We start from the raw sequence: 19,483 nt of genomic DNA on the forward strand, positions 1-19,483 counted from the left end.
CTTCATCATCGGGGTTCTCAACAGCTGCAGCCTGGAAGGCGCGCTCGAGGGAGCACACTGCGTCCTTCTCCTCGCAAGCGACTAAAATGACATCATGGCTCCCTGGCATCTTTGAGGACATTGTAACCATGATGAGTCACTGCCATGAACTTGGCCAGCGCCGGGTACCCAACGATGGCGTTGTATGGAAGACGGATGTGGGCGACATCGAAGTCGATGAGCTCTGTGCGGTAGTTGTCGCGCTGGCCGAAGGTGACAGGGAGGCGGATCATCCCTATCAGGGTGGTGGAGCCGTCAGTCACTCCTAAGAAGGGTTTGGTGGGCTGCAGCTGGTCATAGGGCACCTGGAGTCGGTCGAACGTTTTGATAGACAGAACATTGAGCCCCGCACCGCCATCGACGAGGGTTTTGGTGACGAGGACGTTGCTGATGACGGGTGAGCAGAGCATCGGGAGGGCGTCGGTAGTTGCCGCACACTTGAGCTAGTCAGACGAGCTGAAGGTGATGGTGCATTGGGACCACCTGAGATGGACGTGTAGCCTCGAGCTTGGGAAGGGCTGCATTCACCTCGTCGGCAAACTGCTTGAAGATGTGATGAGAGGCTGGGGCCTGGGCGCCGCCCAAGATGCAGGCTATGGCACGAGGTTCTTGGAAGCCCCCAGCCCCCTCGTCCTAGTGGTGGTCGTTGTTCCATCTTGGCGCTGGTGGCAGCGGAGGGAGGCCAGTGTTGCCCTGAGGATGATCCTCACGAGGCTGATCCCTCCAGGCGCCCTCGCGAGGTTGGGCCTGCCAACGTTCCTCACGAGGCTGGTCGTGCCACTCCTGGTGGGGGTCACGGTCATCCCAGCGTCCTCCGCTTCGGCCTCCTCCGCGGCCGTAGCCTGGATCGCTATGCTCGGGGCGACGACTGAGGCGCCCGTCGCGGTTGGCCCTGAGCTCCTGACAGTTGGTGTTGTGGTTGTGCACATTGTGGAAGACGCAGAATTGACGGCTACTCTTGGATGACTCAGGGTGATCACAGTCGTGCTTCATCTCAGGTTCAGCCGCGAGCACGGCAGCCCCCTTGCGCTTCACGTCCTTAGACTTGGCTTTCTTGTCCTCCGGGTCGCTCTCTGGGAGCTCGAGGAGGGGGTGGGGCGTCCTTCCTTATCTCTCGCACACTTGGTTTCCATGTTGAACATCTCCAGAGCCGTGCACAGGTCCTCATGTATGCCGAGCTCCTCCTTCATCTTGACATCATGAACACCATCAGTGAATGCGGAGATGATGGCCTCGTCCGACACCTTGGGGATCTTGAGACGAACGCTATTGAAGCACTGGATGTACTTCTACAGGGTCACCCCTAGCTGCTGCTTGATGCGCCGCAGGTCACCCGAGGCAGGCGGGCGGTCGTGAGTGCCCTGGAAGTTGGTGACGAAACGCTCACGCATCTCGCTCCACGAGGAGATCGACCCCACGGGCAGGATCAGGAGCCAAGAATGTGCCCCATCCTTGAGGTCCATGGGGAACCAGTTCACCATAACCTTCTCGTTGCAGTTGGCTGCCTCGATGCTCAGCTCATAGAGCTGCAAGAACTTAGCAGGGTCGAGGGTGCCGTCGTAGCGTGGAGGCAGGTCGGGCTTGAACTTCCCCGGCCAGACAATGTTGCATAGCTCTCGAGTGAAGGCGCGGCAGCCCGTGGTGGCCAGGAGTGCTCGTCGTGGGGGTGGAGCTTGATGTTGGGGCTTGCGCGCCACCACGACAGGTGGCGCGCGGTCCTGGCGTGGTGGTGCTGGGAGCGCACGCGCCCCTGCTTGCGGCCGCTGGACTACCTGGCCGCTTTCTTCTTCCCGCGCGGACGCCTTGTGCGGTGGGACATGCCTTGGGGCCTCATGCCTTGGCTCGATGGTGGCACCTTGACGGGGAGGTGGAGGAGGCACTCCGTGGGCTACATACCCACAACAGGTGGCTGGCGAGACAGCGGGAGAGACGATGCAGGAGATCCCCCGACGGTGCGGACGAGCTCGGCGATGCGGTCCAGCCAATCTTCATAGAGGTCGTCGATGGGGCGATAGCGAAGGAGCTCGAGCGCCATCATCAACACGGCATGCGCGTTCACTGGGCCGTGAAGAGCGTGAGACGACGAATCGGCCGGGGTCAGCGACGAGGTGGCGGTGCGCCCATCACACCACACAAAGGGGTGCAGCGATGAAGCTTGCTGCTCGTGCCTCGCCCGGCCAGTGACGGCGTTGGCGGTGGGCGACGGGGAACGACGGGGAGGCCCGCCAGCAGGCGCCGTCTGGGCGAAGCGGGTGGCGAGGGCTGCCCGATGCTCAGCATGGGCTCGACGGGCGTCAGCCATGTAAGCGATGGAGCGGTGGCAAATCGGTCGGTGGAAGAGAGGCTCCGACGCACCCCTACCTGGTGCGCCAAATGTTGGATATAGGGTTCTGCAGACCCTTGAGAGGTTCGAACACTGGGGTGTGTGCGAAGAACTCATCCTCCCCAACCTGCCTGCTCACCGATCCCATGGCCTAACTCGACGAACCTAACGGACAAGAGACACAATAGTTTACCCAGGTTCGGGCCACCTTGTGATGTAAAACCCTACTCCTTCTTTGTGGTGGATTGGCCTCGAGGGGTTGAGGATGAACTAGTACAGTGGAGAACAACCTCAGGAGGAGAGGTGTTCTTGCGCTCGATGAGCTGGTGGGTGTGACGATGATCTGAATGATCCGTCCCCCCTATGGGGCTGGCTAAGTCCTATTTATAGTGGCCTTAGTCCTCTTCCCAAATGTAACGCGGGAAGGGATCCCACAATGGCCAAATTCAAAGGGAGACAACTAGTACATGCTATCCTGACAAAAGTAGTCTTTGCCTGCAAAAGCTCCTAGTCATGATGTCGTGGTGGGCTCCGTGATGACCTCCGTGCTGCCATCCTAGCGGTCTGGTCTTGTTGCACTGGAATGGAAACCTTTAACTGATCCCTTATGACTCCGCGCCTGCGCTTGCCTCCTTAGCACCAAAGAGGAAACTGGTACACTATGCCCGCTGGCGCCCGCCTGGCCTTGGTCGTCATGGCTCACGTCATCTAAACCTCGCGAGGTGCACCTTCCATTGATATCTCCGCTCCTCGGGAGCCAGCCTGGTGAGACTGCCCCCCAGGGAGGTCTTGGTGTCGTCCGCCTCACGAGACTTGGCCCCTCGCGAGGGTCTTGGGTTATCGATGTTGAAGCTGGGTCGTACCGGGCCATTGACAGAGCCACGCCATGGGCCGCAGGCAGGCAAGTCTTGGGTACCCCCGTTCCCAGAACACCGACAAACTATGTCATTTAACTTAGTAAGATGTGCCACAACAGTTTCAATTTCATAACCATGGAAAGGATCATATTCAACCAAGGTAATTAACTCTGGGTCGATAGAGAATTCGTAATCCTTATCATCAATAAAGATAGGTAAAGTAGCAAACTTATGATTATATTGCATTCTAGCATTCAGAGACTTTTATTTATACTTGCATAATAATTTCTCTAGATCATCTCTATCCTTACAAGCAAGAATATCCCTAGTTGTCTCCTCATTCATAACATAACCTTCTGGTACCTTAGGCAATTCATATCTAGGAAGGCTAGTCCTAGCAGGTGTTTTAGGAGTTTCAGTTTCAAGCTCATCATCAGATTCAACATCATGTTGTATTACTCTAGCAATTTGTTTATCAAGAAATTCACCAAGTGGCACATCATCATTATCAAGCAAGGTACTAGCATCATCATAAGCATTATCCATAGCAGAAGTAGCATCATCAATAACTTGCGACATATCAGAATTAAGAGCATGTGGTGGTGTTGCAAGTTTACTTATAACAGAAGGTGAATCTAAAGCAGAACTGGATGTCAGTTCCTTACCTCCCCTCGTCTTAGAGGAAAAAAATCTTAGTCTTAGCATCCTTCAGATTCTTCATAGTGATTAATTGATAATAATCCCAAGTGACTCGACAAATATAGCTATGGTCCTCGGCAACGGTGCTAGAAAAATGTCTTGATAATCCACAAGTATAGGGGATCGCAACAGTTTTCGAGGGTAGAGTATTCAACCCAAATTTATAGATTCGACACAACGGGAGCAAAAGAATATTTGAAGGTATTAGCAGCTGAGTTGTCAATTCAACCACACCTGGAGATTAATTATCTGCAGCAACGTGATCAGTAGCAAAGTAATATGATAGTTTTGATACAAGTGACAACAGTAACAGTAACGGTAATAGTGATAGCAATAGTTTTGTAGCAAGTGCAACAGTAACGATAGCAGTAGTAACTTATCAAAAACAATATAAGATAAAGTGTAGGCATTGGATCGGTGACTTGTTGGATTATATTCATCATAAGACAGTTATAACCTAGGGTGATACGGCACTAGCTCCAGTTCATCAATATAATATAGGCATGTATTCCGTAAATAGTCATACGTGCTTATGGAAAGAACTTGCATGACATCTTTTATCCTACCCTCACGTGGCAGCGGAGTCCAATTGGAAACTAAGGGAAGTTAAGGCCTCCTTCTAATAGAGAACCGGAATAAAGCATTAGCACACGGTGAATACATGAACTCCTCAAACTGCGATCATCACCGGGAGTGGTCCCGACTATTGTCACTCCGAGGTTGTTGGATCATAACGCGTAGTAGGTGACTATAGCTTGCAAGATCGGATCTAGAACATGGATATAATCACTACTGCAGGATACTCCTAACGCGACACTACGATCAGAGACCCTTTGCCAAAACTGTGTGCGATGCAATAATCGCAAATGGTGGTGTAAAAAAACAGCCAAAAAAGGTGCAAAACGTTTGCGATGGCGGAGCCATCAAACACGGTTCAGATTTTAGTTGCATGTGCGATGCAGGGCACACGGTTAATCCATTCAAACTGTTTGCGATGAGGCAGAACAACAAAAATGGGAAGCCATATCAATGTGTGTGTGATGCAGGACACACGGTTAATCCATTCGAACTGTTTGCGATGAGGTAGAACAACAGAAATGGGCAGCCATATCAATGTGTGTGCGATATACGGCATACGGTTCACTCGGACGAACTATTTTCGATTAGGGAACACAACAGAAATGGTTAAACTTAACAAGATGTGTGTGATATGCGGCATATAGTTCACATGGATAAACTATTTGCGATGAGCCAAAAGAACACAAACGAGTCGTGTAAACAAGATGTGTGTGATACGTGGCAAACAGCCGACTCGGATGAGCTGTTTGCGATGAGAAATTACAACACAGACGGTCAATACAGTTACTTGGTGTACGATTCTGTGTGTACAAAAAACTTTGAAAAATGTAAACTAGTTGCTTGCGGTGGCTAGGAGTATCGCACACGATGTGTCTACGAGTACTCGTGTGCGATGATTAGTATGTTACACATACGTTTCCTTATGTTAACATGTGTGTGAATTTGCAATATGGACAGTTAATATGCAAATGCCTTCTAGACATCGGGCACACGCTTAAACTCAATGAACTGTGTACGATACTAATACTTTCCATGAAAATTTATGAACTTGGGTAACAACATTTGAGTAACATATATATAGTGGTTACACTATTCGACAAAAGGAGGATCTTCGTAACACGGTTTTGATAACCATATGGTCCATATCTACATACTTAACATAGTAATAACTATCACATTTTAAGAGGCTAAGGGCCAACAACCATATGGTCCATATATACATATTTAACATATATAGTAATAGCTAGCACATTTTAAGAGGCTGAGGGTCAACAACCATAACTTTCCACCGGAAGCAGCTTGATCACGGCGACTCGGCATTTCGTCAATGAAAAGGAAGAGCCCTCATGTGCCTTGGTAGAGCATGAGTATAACCGTGTCTCCAATTTTCTAATATGGATGCATTGCCACGAGAAGCGAGAACTTGTTAATTTGAATGGTTCCATTTCTGCGGGAAATGCAGTACCTTGCAATCACTTTGGCGTTATTAGCATACACAAGTGTAATTCGACCATGACGGGAAATTGATCCAGGAACTGCTACAGGGGCAATTTCTGTTGACATGTAGAATAAAAAACAATTGTAATATATCGTTGAAGATATATAGTTTATGAGCATCAACATTAAAATAAGACTTTTTACCAGCGTTTTGTGCACATAATTGGTCTTGTTCAGTGTGTGCACCATAGGTCTAATTAACCCCATCCAAAATCCAGCGTTCATACGATGTGCTATCTCTGTGAGATTATCAACAAATTTTATGACATGCTTCAAGTCCTTCCAGTGAAATTTGGTACACTTAGTAACATACAGATCGTTCACTATGCATCCAACATATCCTACTTAAAAGGTGGAAAGGTATTATTTACTTAGAACATGGCAGAAGAATATATAGTGTGAATAAATTGGTAAATAGAATTTGTTACTACCTAGGAACAGAGTCGGAATATGATATCACAATTGGTTGCTTAAATAGTGATCAATTGGTTGCTTAAATAGTAATATGACAGCATGGAGAAAGTTGAAAGGACACTAACCTCGATCAGACGTTGATCGGCTGATGACGTTGGGGAAGTAAACATCCATGTTAATTAGACCAGGTTGTGGTGCAAGCACTAGAATTTTATTGCCAGCTTTCAGTTCATAACACTTACACATTTTTCTCCAAAGGTCCATATTAAAATAGGAGTGACCATCTTTATCAAGTTTTATGCTAACCGTCATTGTAAATTCATGCTGCGTTGTCAATATGACATCCTGGGAGTCATCACAAAGTAAAGCCCAAGATTTCCTTCTACTCCTGTTCTTACAAAGCAAGGGATGTGCTGCTTGAAATGAAAATTAAGATCGTAAATTAGATATATTGAAATAACAGAGCAAGATGAAAATATGGAAGTAACTGACAGAACAGATCAATATATAGATGAAAGCAAAGTACAAAAATATAGAATTAGAAATAGATAATGTAACAAAGATTTGATGCAAATATATAGATAATGTAGCAACAGATGGTATATGTTCACAAATTTAGGCCATGCCGACTGTGGTAGGTTGAGATGGAACATACCGAGCGCTCCCTAAAGTCATACGGAATGGTGAGATAGAACTTCGTTTCCGACTGGCCACGACCACAGTTGCCTGATTTGTGCTCGCACTGTGGACACATGAATGAACACCCACGAATCAGCTAGAACAAAAATGATTCCATGGTGATTTCCGCCGGTTGATTAATAGCGACGGAAGGACTACGATAAGAGATGAGTGAATATTTTGCTAATTAAGTTGTTTACCTTCTCCATGAGAAAAATCCCCGGTCCAATCCCACAGAAAACCTCAGTCGACCAGAGTCTAGAATGTCGGTGCAGATAGGCGGCGGAAAGCGGTAGGGGCAAAATCCCGTGCCGTTTGGAGCGCGACCTACGCCCGCCGCCAACAGCCGTCGAGCTTAGGGTGCGGAGCTGCAGAGGAGTCCGCGGTGAGTGAGTGGAGACGAAGTGGGCGAGGGTTTTCTTTTTCCTTTTGCATGTGTGAGTGAACACACACAGTTCGCAGAGGTGATGGAGACAAATCGTGTGCGATAGTAAATCACCGAGATTGAATGGGAATCCAAATTTCCTTTGTCCTTCATCCATGAGTTTTTTCTATGATGAACATAAACCCTGCTAATCACCGTGTTCAAATTTGACACTTTTCCGAGTTCATTTACAATATTTAGGGGATTATGTGCATTTTGTAGGCATTAATGCACATAATTCAAATTGAAACAATTGGTGCTTGAAAAGGTGCACAAGAACAGTCTGGAAAAACCATACTCCTGGTATTTATTAATTTCTCAAGCCTTTACAAGGAATGGGCAGAGATTTCAATGGAATGTGTGGCAATAGTCAACCATAAACACATCATTTACCGGGTTATCAACTATAGAACAATGAAATATGTGCTTGAAAAACACGACGTCTGGCATGGTGCCATGGTATGGCCTCACCGTGCCCTGGTTAAAAGTTGAGAAGGTTTGATTTATGTCGTTATGCACGCCCTTCATAAATCGAACCATCATCGAGGAAGTTCAATGCTTTCGAGAGGGAAATCACCAAGATTGAAGGGGAACCCAAATTTCCGTCCTAGTTTGTCATTCAGTTTTTTTCCAACGATCAACATACCGCCTCAAATGCAACGTGTTCAAATTTGACATTTTTCCGAACTCATTTGCCATATTTAGGGGATTGTGTGCGTTTTCTAAGCATTAATTATGCACATAATTCAAATTCGAACAATCGGTGCACGAAAAGGTGCACAAGAATGGTCTGGAAAACCATGCTCGTGCTATTTAGTACATTATCATTCCTTTTACAAGGAATGGGCAGATATTTCAAGGAAATGTATGGCAATAGTCAACCATAAATGCATCCTTTACTGGGTTAACAAATATACAAAAATGAAATACATTCTTGGAAAACATGACGTCTGGTGTGATGCCATGGTATGGTCTCACCGTTCCCTGGTAAAAATGTCGTCATGCACGCCTTTCATAAAACGAACCATCACCGAGGAAGTTTCATGGTTTCGAGGAGGAAATCACCTAGATTGAAGGGGGATCCAAATTTCCTTTGTCCTTTGTCCACGAGTTTTTTCTATGATGAACATACAACCTGCAAATCACGTTCAAATTTGGCACTTTTTCAGGTTCATTTGCCATATTTAGGGGATTATGTGCATTTCCTAGGTATTAATGCACATAATTCAAGTTCAAACAATTGGTGCATGAAAGGGTCCATAAGAACGGCCTGGAAAACCATGCTCGTGCCATTAAGTAAATTCTCATGCCTTTTACAAGGAATGGACATATATTTCGATGATATGTGTGGCAATAGTCAACCACAAATGTTTGTTTGTTGGGTTTTCAACTATAGAAAAAATAAATAAATGCTTAAAAAATGACGCCTGGCATGGTGCCATGGTATGACCTCACCATGCCCTGGTAAAAATTTGAGAAGGTTTGGCTTATGTCGTCATGCACGCCCTTCATAAATCGAACCATCACCGAGGAAGTTCCATGCTTTCGAGAGGGAAATACCCAAGATTGAAGGAGAATCCAAATTTCCGTCCTATTTTGTCATTCATTTTTTTCAACGACTAACATACCGCCTCAAATACAACGTGTTCAAATTTGACATTTTTCTGGGCTCATTTACCATATTTATGGGATTATGTGCATTTTCTAGGCATTAATGGACATAATTCAAATTCAAACAATCGGTGCATGAAAATGTGCACAAGAACGGTCTGGAAAACCATGCTCGTGTTATTTAGTACATTCTCATGCCTTTTATAAGGAATGGACAGATATTGCAAGGAAATGTGTGGCAATAGTCAACCATAAACGCATCGTTTACTGGGTTAACAAATATACAAAAAAATGAAACACGTGGTTGGAAAACATGACGCCTAGCGTGGTGCCATGGTATGGCTTCACCATGCCCTGGTAAAAATTGGAGAATGTTTTCCTTATGTCGTGATGCATGCCTTTCATAAATCGAACCGAGGAAGTTTCATGCTTTCGAGAGGGAAATCACCAAGATTGAAGGGGGATCCAAATTTCCTTTGTCCTTTGTCCATGAGTTTTTTTTGTAAGATGAACATACAACATGCAAATCACCGTGTTCAAATTTGGCACTTTTCCGGGTTCATTTGCCATATTTAGAGGATTATGTGCATTTCCTAGGCATTGATGCACATAATTCAAGTTTAAACAATCGGTGCATGAAAGGGTGCACAAGAACGGCCTGGAAAATCATGCTCGTGCCATTTAGTAAATTCTCATGCCTTTTACAAGGAATGGACAGATATTTCAATGAAATGTATGGCAATAGTCAACCAAAAACGTTTGTTTATTGGGTTTTCAACTATAGAAAAAATGAAATAAATACTTGAAAAACATGACGCTTGGCATGATGTGCCGTGGTATGACCTCACTATGCACTCAGAAAAATTAGACAAGGTTTGACTTATATCGTCATGCACGCCCTTCATAAATTGAAACATCACCAAAGAAGTTTGATACTTTCGAGAGGGAAATCACCAAGATTGAAGGGGAATTCAAATTTTCTTCGTTCTTTGCCCTGGAGTTATTTTCTACGATGAACAAATAACCGTGTTCAAATTTGGCATTTTTCGGGTTCATTTACCATATTTAGGGCATTATGTGCATTTTCTAGGCATTTAGCGCATATAAATCCAATCCAGTTACAGGTGCACGGGTGTGATGTGAGGGACGTGGATTGTCGTTCGATCGCGGCGCATCCTACGGTGCACATGCGCGATCCTCGTGGTTGGGGTTCCAGCCAATCATAACGCAACACAATAGGCTCAGCGCACACTATTTCTAGAAGCGACGGAGATGAACCGTGTGCGATAATGAACGAGCAAAATTGTAAAGGAAGCTAAATTTCTATTGTCATTTGTCGTTGATCTCTTCAATACCATGGTTGCTCGTCCCCTCCGTTCCAGAGCTCTCTCTAGGCGCCGTTCATGGCACCGCGGCACACAGTAACTGGTAAGGAAGCGATGGCATCCCGCCGCGCCGCGTTCCTCGCCGCCTGCGACCGCACACATGGTAAGGAAGTGATGGCATCTCGCCGCGCCGAGTTCATCGCCGCCGGCGGCCAGACAGTTACATGGGCGGACTTTGAGGCTGCCATGGCCGAATGAGTGGTGGATCTAGAGGCGGCCAAAATCGCACAGAAGGAGCGGAAAAGGCAGAAAGCAGTCAAGAAAAGGGAGTCCCACAACCACAAGAAAAAAAGGCCGCACGCCGTGGTGAGGAGAGCTTGACTGAGATCGAAGCATGGTGGGCTGCCGCCTACAAGGTCGGGAAGGAGAACGTCGACGTCTGACCAGCATGCCACGATGGCAGCATGTGAGAAGTAGTTTAAGTTTGTAATATTTGAACAAATTACCAGTAGTACCTTAAGTTTGTAGTATTAGCGTACAATGTCGGTAAGAGCATCCTTTGAGGATTTTGAGCGTTGATGTGCCCGTGTGCCCATGTGCATTTTTTACGTTAATCATTAGAAGATCACAAAACACACGGTTTCTATGTCGTATCCGTCTGCGTTTTTTGCGTTAATGACCCATAACTCAGTTACTTGTGCGATGTTTCCTAATAAACCAGGCATACCATTGAACAAAAAAAAATCAAGTACACATGTACATTTTTTTGGAGACAGGATCTGCCAACTTTCTTTTTTCTCACACACGAGTATTTTATGTGCTTCGTCTGCGTTGTGTGGCGTCATCATCCTCGACAGTGACGACGAAGAAGCACCTGGGACGTCCAACCCCCCGCGCACCGGCGACGCTGGTCAGGGGTGCAGCAGGGACGGTGGCGGCACTCAGCACAGTGGCAATGATGATGGCGACAACGACGGCGGCGGCGACTACACCCGGTTCTACAGGCTCCTTGTCATGTAGAAGGCGGGAGACGATGGTGGCTGGGCGTAGTTGTCTTTTTTAGTTTGTGTATTTAATGTGTTTTTAAGTTTTTGTACAAATATCAATTAAATCATCTAGTTTGGACGAAATTGTATCATGTTTGACTGATTTTATGTTTCAAAAAACGGCGCCTGGGGACGGTGGCTAGGAACCCGATCAACCCCACGTCAAAATAATCGTCGGTTCGCCCTGAAATGATGCTATCTCAAGCCCCTAAGGGATCAAACGGCTGGAGATGCTCTCATTGGTTGCTGTTAGGGGCGCCCTACCTCGCTGGGTCAGCATGTTTAGGCCAGTAACACGCGTACCGGCCGGCTCATGTACTAGCGTGCCATGCCAGGCCCATTTAACCTATCCGTGTCGGGCCGGCTCTTAGGCTAGTCATAATGAGAGTAACTTAGATAGTAACATAGAGCACTCCAAAAAAATTCTGCTTTTGTGACATGTAGTTGACGAGGAAAGAGGTGTTTAGAGTAACATAATATGTTACTATAGCATAGCGCTTTTCAAGAAAGAATAAGTCTAGAAATTAATAAATGAAGCCACATATGACATTACTATTATGTTACTTTACACTATAAAAATAGTAACTTAGACTAGTGTCATATACATAACACTAGTCTAAGTTACTCCCCACTATACCAATTTTTTTTAAAAAAATACTCCCCACTATGACCAGCCTTAGTGTTCACAGTATGCGTTCTCACCCTCGCGTGAGTCGACTCACCCGATCCCTAGAGAGGGAAAAGCCCTAGGACTCCCCGTCCTTTCTCCTGTCTCCATTTTCTTTGGCGGCGGCGGCCGATTGATTCCCACGCGGCGCAGCAGCGGTGGATCGAATCCTGGAGGCGCTTCTCCTACGCAGAGGTTTACAGCGCGAATCATTGGCTGCTTGCGACGCGAGCGGCTGGCGGAATCAGGGACCAGGGAGGAGCGGCAGCAGCGACGGCTTGATCTTGGTGCGCTTCCAAGTGATGGCAAGCAGCGAAGGTTCTGTTCATTCTTATCCCGGGAATATACGAGGCTTGTTTTGATAGGCGGCGGCTTCACCTGGGCAGTGCGAGTCCGCCGCAGAGGCTTACAGCGTGAACCATTGGCTGCTTGCGACGAGAGCGACTGGCAGAATCAGGGCCCAGGGAGGAGCGGCCGGAGTGTCTTCAGCCGGTGGAAGAAGCGGCAAGGTTGCGACTCGGAGCTGAGATGATTAGAGCAAGCACAACCAAGTTGATGGCGATATGTGAAGGGGCTAGGCGCGCCACGGGAGACAAGGGTGAGGTGTTCTCTGGATGATGATGTTGCTGCTGCTCTGCTCTACATTCCGCCCCTGGTTGTGATAGGAGGCATTGTGCTAAGGTCTAAGTCTCAGGCTCCGCGGCTAGAAAACTTTTGAAGTATTCATGCTAAATATTGCTCCTCTGGCACCTCGTGTTTGTGCCTTTTCTCCCCTGGTCTGTAATAGCTAGACCCAAACTAAGTAGGTGCTGTCAGGTTTTCGCCCCATGGTGCTCGTTTTGATGGCGGGCGAGCACAGTGGGTTTTCTGGCAGTGCGTTGAACTCGCTGCTTCTCTTTCCTTGCTACCTGGATGTATCGGAGACTGTTGTATTTCCGTTTATCTTAAATGGAAAGGGGCATGTCCGGTTCAAAAAAAAAGGAGCGGCAGCAGTGACGGCTTGATATTGGTGCGCGTCCACCTCACTGCAAACAATAAGGTTCTCTTCGTTCTTCTCCCCTAATCAAGGCTCGCAAGCAACCATCTGTACGAGGCTGGTTTTGGTCAGCGGCGGCTACACCTGGGACGGCCGAGAGACATACATAAGATGAACTCAGTGACAGAGAGTGGATTGAACTCAGTTACAGAGAGTGTATTGAACTCGGTGACAGAAAGACGATTGAACTCAGTAAGAGAGAGAGGATTCTTCAGTTTGGTGGATGAACCTATGGTGACAGGATCGATCGACTCCCTGCTCGCTAAGCTCAACTTCACCACCAAACTGAACAAGAGGCGTGCCAAAGTAATGAAAGAACTATATCAAGATGTGTTGAAACTAAAGAAAGGTTTCGACAATCTTGGCGGGGGCCGGGTGATGGATCCATGTGCCCTATTGTGGATGCAGTTTGCTAGAGATCTGGTCTTTGACATTGAAGAGTGGGTTGATGCGAAGCCGGGTTCCGCAAATTCATCAAAGAGAGAGTTAATTGATCTGTTCAAGCACCGGATCCATAATGTGTTTGAGGAGTTCACGTGGTGCGACCTTCTCCGTCCTACCGAAGATCAGTTCAAGCTTATCCATGATTTGCATAAAGATTTGGAGAGCCTTAAGAAAGATCTCCCCTATAAGTTTGGCCCACCGGTGACTCCTGAGCAGTCAGTGTGGATGGATCAAAAAATGTGAGCTGGTCAGCAAGGTGGAAACTTTGGTCCATCAAAAGCCAATAAAGGACATGGATGAATCATGCGAAAAACTAATACAAGAGTACAAGGCCAAAATACAACAAACGCGTGATATACTCAGTACAGCCCCCATTTGCTGTCCACTGCTTTCTGAGGAGAAAACCCACAACCGCATTCCTCTCAAAGGACCAAGTAGTAAGCTTCTCATGCATCTGACTTCCTTGCAGGCGAGGCTAAAGCTGGTGTCTGTCATCGGAATGGAAGGCCTTGGTAAGACTACTCTTGCCAAGGAGGTATATGCAAAGCTTCAAAGCAAGTTCAAGTGCCGAGCTTTCCTTACTGTTGGCAAAAACGCGTATCTAACGGCCACTCTAGTTGATATACTTCATCAAGTAAAGCCACAGGGTACTATTCCTTGCAATGGCCCGGGAGCTCCTGAAATTAACCAAGTCGTAACCGAGCTCGGGAAATACCTCATCACAAAGAGGTATTTCTTGTTTACATTGTCATACTGTAGATAGACATGTTATTGGGCTTTCATGTAGCAAGACAATGCAAAAGAGCATCACCAAATGTAGACTAAGGCTGTTGACTAGATGTATTCATTTTGTTCTTTCTATTAATTTTAATCTGAAATCACATTGAATTAATGACGGTTAATGTTATTTGATGCTTCACAAGATAATTATGATAAAAAGATCAATCTTTTAGCAGGTTTTATCTCTGTTTTTGTTGTATTTTGTCAACCCTTTTATCCATGCAGACCAAACAATCATTATTTTTGCAGCTTTTCTGTTTAGCAGTATCAGCATATCAGAGACACTTTTAATGTATCGGTAACCAATAGAGCCATTGGTAGGATCTAACTGACTTGGAATTATTGAGTAGATAAGTAACAAAACAGAACCAACTTGCTATAATGTCATCTGTTTAAATTGATCTTCTTTTAGCTGATAACGCTAACTTTGTTCCTTTTCTATATGTCAGCTATTTCATCTTAATTGATGACATTTGGAGCATCCGGGTACGGGATATTCTTAATTGTGCTTTGCCTGAGAATGATCTTGGAAGTAGAGTATTGATCACAACTTGCATCAGCGATGTTGCCAAATGTTGTTCTATGCGCCCCGTTGATGCCATCCACCAGATGGAGCCTCTTAGCGAGGAAGACTCAAAGACATTATTTCACGAGGAGGCAAAAAGGCCAGCTGCAAATGAGTTGTTGAAAATGTGTGGTGGCATGCCATTGGCAATAATTGTTGTAGCCGGCAGGAAATCTGCAGGACTAGCTGAGTCAGAGATCGGTGAGCGATGTATCCTTTCGACATCAGATCAATATTCCACATCAGATAGGATGAGAATGATATATTGCAAATGAGCTATGATGAACTGCCTGCTCCCTTGAAGTCTTGTCTTCTATACCTTTGTGTTTTTCCAGAATATTATACCATCAAGAAAGAGCGTTTGATACGGCTGTGGATCGCTGAGGGATTTATCTTAGGAAGATGTGAAGAAAGCTTGTTGAGGAAAGGAGAAAGCTATTTCAACGAGCTCATCGGTAGGGGGCTGATTCAGCCGGTGTTTGGCTACGAAGATGGCCAGGCTGTGGCGTGTACGGTGCATGGTGTGATCCTTGAGTTCATCAAATCTTTGTCTAGGAAATACAAGTTTGCTACAACGGGTGCAGACTTGAGGTATGGAGTATGTCCTTGGTACCCAATTCGCCATTTCTCAGTCGATTACTGCAGTACGCAAGATGAAGCGAACACATTGGACTTAAGAACCCTGCACCTTTCTAGCATGCGGACCGTCCAAGTCTTTGGGCCTGTTGGATGGACAACTCTCCACACAGGTTCTAAGGTTATGAAAGGGAAGGCTATTCCGGGGGATACTGAGGGGATCCCTCTTCTGTCAACCTTCAAAAATTTACGGGTACTCGATCTGGAAGATAATGAAAATTTGAGAAGCCACCATCTGAAAGGCATTGGGGGGGTGGTTCTGCTAAGGTACCTGGGGCTTAGAGGGTCTGCTATCCATGCATTACCAGACGAAATAGGAAAGCTGGAGCACTTGTAGACGCTAGATGTCAGGCACACTAACTTGAGAAATCTGCCTGCATCTATAGTTGGATTGGAAAGGTTGGTATGCCTACTGATTGAAGATGTCGTGGAGATGCTGAGCAATATCCTTGTAATGCAAGGACTACAAGAAGTATCAACGATCAGGGTCAACAACATCGAGTCACTCCATGAGGTGGTGGAGCTGCTGGCTCGGTCGGAGAGGCTGAGCATCCTTGGCTTGAGCTTTGACGGACTAAGCACATCTCTGGATAGTGCACGTGCATTCACCGATTTATTGAGGGCGGTTGGACAGTCTAAACTTTGGTCCCTATCTCTGCATTGTCTTCATGGTGACTGGATTGGCCTACTGGACTCGAGACCATACCAGCTGCGAAGATTTGAGGTGTCTATACCTGTTCCAGTCTTGGAAAGTACTGTATTTATTATTCCCTGCTGTATCACACACTTGAATATTGAAGTGGCTCAGTTGGGAGAGGAAGGTCTCATTGTGATTGCGTCCATGCCCCAGCTTGTCCTTCTCAAGTTAGCATCTTCAGGACCTGCTGCTGCCACGATGGACACAGACACATCCTTACAAAAACAGAGAAGAAGAGCGAGAATTAGGAGGGGAGCCTTTATGTGTCTTAAGGTGTTCTGGTTCACATGCAAGGCTGGTGGGAATGAGGTGCAGTTTGATCCAGGAGCCATGCCACAGCTGCAGGGGCTGCTGCTCCACTTCAACACTCTAGAGACGCTGTCCCTTTATGGAGATTTTGAGTTTGGCATTGAGCATCTCTCTAGTCTCAACAGAATCCAAGCGACCTTCACATGTGAGGATACTGCCGCTCCAGAGGTGGTGCATGCAGAGGCTGCCATCAAACAGCAAGTATCTCAGATCTCCTCCGCCAACACACCAACAATAGAGTTCAGCAGAGAGAAACCCAGGATGCTCGAGGAGAAAAAGAAGACGGTGGCCATGATCACCCAGAAAAGTAGCTTCAGTAGATGGTTGAGGGGAAAAAGAGAGGATAGGCCCGCTTATAGAGAAGGAACATGATCACTCTGCACGAAATGATGATTGTATTTTTGGTTAAGCAAGTGGCGAAATATCAACCGTAGAGGTGACGACTCCCAACTTTGCTTTCCCTGTTTTGTTTGTGAGCTTTACAATTTGTAGGTGCCTTTCCCCATTGTGTGCAAAGTTATTTCTAGCTGACATGATGGTTCACGATTGATGGACTAGCTCAGGGCATGTACAATGGAGGCAGAATCAACGTGCTGCCCTAGCCGCCACGTAGACTAATTATGGTTGAAACCACCGAATGAATTGATCACCCCCCAACGCAGGCTACAAAATGGGTCGTACTCCATCCTTTCTTTACTACTTTCCTCTCACCTTCTTGCTACTTTCCCCACGAAGCAACCGACTCTTCTGCAGGAAGCACTTGCCACCTATAGGGATGCACCTTTGCATCCATTTGGCATCCGAGCCTACATGGATAGGCGAGGCACCGGTCCAGGTTGGAGCGATGGCCATGCCCTCATGGTAATACTATAGTATAGCTCTATGCAAGTGTAAACTTTTTAACAAATGGTATTATGGTATGTAGCACCTGCGTTTTTCCCCGATGGTACTCCCTCCGTTCCTAAATGTAAGTCTTTTTAGACATATTTTAAAGTGTAGATTCACTCATTTGCTCCGCATGTAGTCACTTGTTGAAATCTCTATATAAAGACTTATATTTGGGAACAGAGGGAGTACCCGGAGACTGCGTCTTTCAAACTTTTATGTCTTCTCTAACACACATTCGTGTGCCTAGCGTCTGGATAAATTTGATACATCCCAGTACAAAGTTTCAGTTTTGAAATATGCCACAAGGTACGTCGAGAATGAACTCCACTTCAATGGATCAATAGAACAGTCTGCTGGTTGTGGGCGCGTTTAGTACGGACGTAACAACATGCAAGGATACTCAGCATGAAACAGTCGCATACGGTCATGCGTATGACGGCGATGGAATATGACGACGCGATAACGGAAGTCTGTGCATATGTTTTGTTGGTACAGGAACCGGAACCACGTGCGGGCAAACGTTCCGGCGATATTCGTTACGATTAAGTTTGCTTCCAATGTTGCCCTCAAACACAAGTTTGCATCCAACGATTCAGTTTGCTTCCAGCTACGTGGTTCCGTTTGGGAGATCCTCCAAGACTAATGATTTGTTTACTTCACAGATTTATTAATTCTTCACATGCTCTGTGTTTCGTTTGAGCAACACATATTTGCTAACATGAAGTCAACTAGAAAATTTGCTTCCACCTAAACTTAAATTGGTTTGCATTGTAGCCAATACATTGTTTCGAAACAAAAAGACATCTTCCATCCAACAAAAAGGCTAGTACAATTACAACAATACAAATTAGTTACACTATAAAACAAAAGAAGATACAAGATCCACGGCTAAGGGCATCTCCAACGCCGACATTTAAACCGCCCGCAAGCGTTCGGATCGCGCGGCCCTGACGTGTTGTGCCATCCAACACGGGTTGTATCGGTCTGGACGCACGTTATCCTGCAAAATTGGAGATAAACGTTGGGGCGCTTTTAGGTGTTCACACAACAGCCACGCCCGCTTATGACCACTCTGGCCCACCCAAAACATTTTTCCTCACCCACGCGTGTTCTCGCCCGATGCTAGCTGCCCGTATTCATGTCGCTGTAGAGCGGCCGCTACACATCGAAGCCGGTCCAGAGCGAACACGCCTCCTCGCCGCATTCAAACATCTCCATTAAACCCGCGTGTGTGTGAGGAACCTACTTCGGCACACATCCCTTCACGAGCTGGTTGACATTAATCACAACGCTGGGTAGGCTCTATAACGCCCCGGATTTAACTTACCATATTTGTACTCCAACTCTTGTCATTTTCGGCACTAAGTTATGAGATTCCCTCGTGGTTGGGTTTTGTCTTCTTTTTGCATTTTGTTCATGTCATGCATTTCATATCATGTCATTATGTGCATCCCTCTCAAATTTCTGGTCTAAACCCTAGTCTCCCCCTTCCTCTACGCGCCGGACACGTCCGCCGCCGTCCCCTCGCCCAATCCCGCGCCGACACGTCACCGGGCCGCACCCACTTCACCGCCGAAGCCCACGGGGCCCGCGGGAGGCCCTCCCAGCTCGGATCTGAGCGCCGCCCCGCGCGGGACCCCGAGCGCCTCCTCCCTGAGCTCCAGCGAAGACCCCGGTCATCCTCGATCCGCGCGCCCAGATCCAGATCCGGAACCCTAGGTTGACCTCATTTTCCCCTAAGTCTGCTATATTTCCTAGCTCTATTCATTGCATCATAACTCTGCATCCGTAGCTTCATTTTGCGCGTGTGATATATCAAATTGTTCATCTGGATGTGCTCTTCATTTTGTTCCATTGCACCATGCTTTTTTGAGTCCATCTTGATGCCCAAATCGCGGGTGCAAGAGTGCTATAAAATGTTAGTTCCTGATTCTTATCAGATTGTGAGCTTTTGTCATTTTTGCCATGA

The 19,483-nt window shown here is 46.6% G+C and overlaps 1 pseudogene; it reads left to right on the forward strand.

Moving 5' to 3' along the window:
* The first annotated feature begins 10,902 nt into the window (after nucleotides 1–10,902).
* On the forward strand, nucleotides 10,903–17,093 carry LOC119352907 (annotated as a pseudogene).
* The last annotated feature ends 2,390 nt before the right edge of the window (nucleotides 17,094–19,483 follow it).

The sequence above is a fragment of the Triticum dicoccoides genome, chromosome 1A, assembly GCF_002162155.2.
Source record: "Triticum dicoccoides isolate Atlit2015 ecotype Zavitan chromosome 1A, WEW_v2.0, whole genome shotgun sequence".
NCBI classification, from domain to species: domain Eukaryota; kingdom Viridiplantae; phylum Streptophyta; class Magnoliopsida; order Poales; family Poaceae; genus Triticum; species Triticum dicoccoides.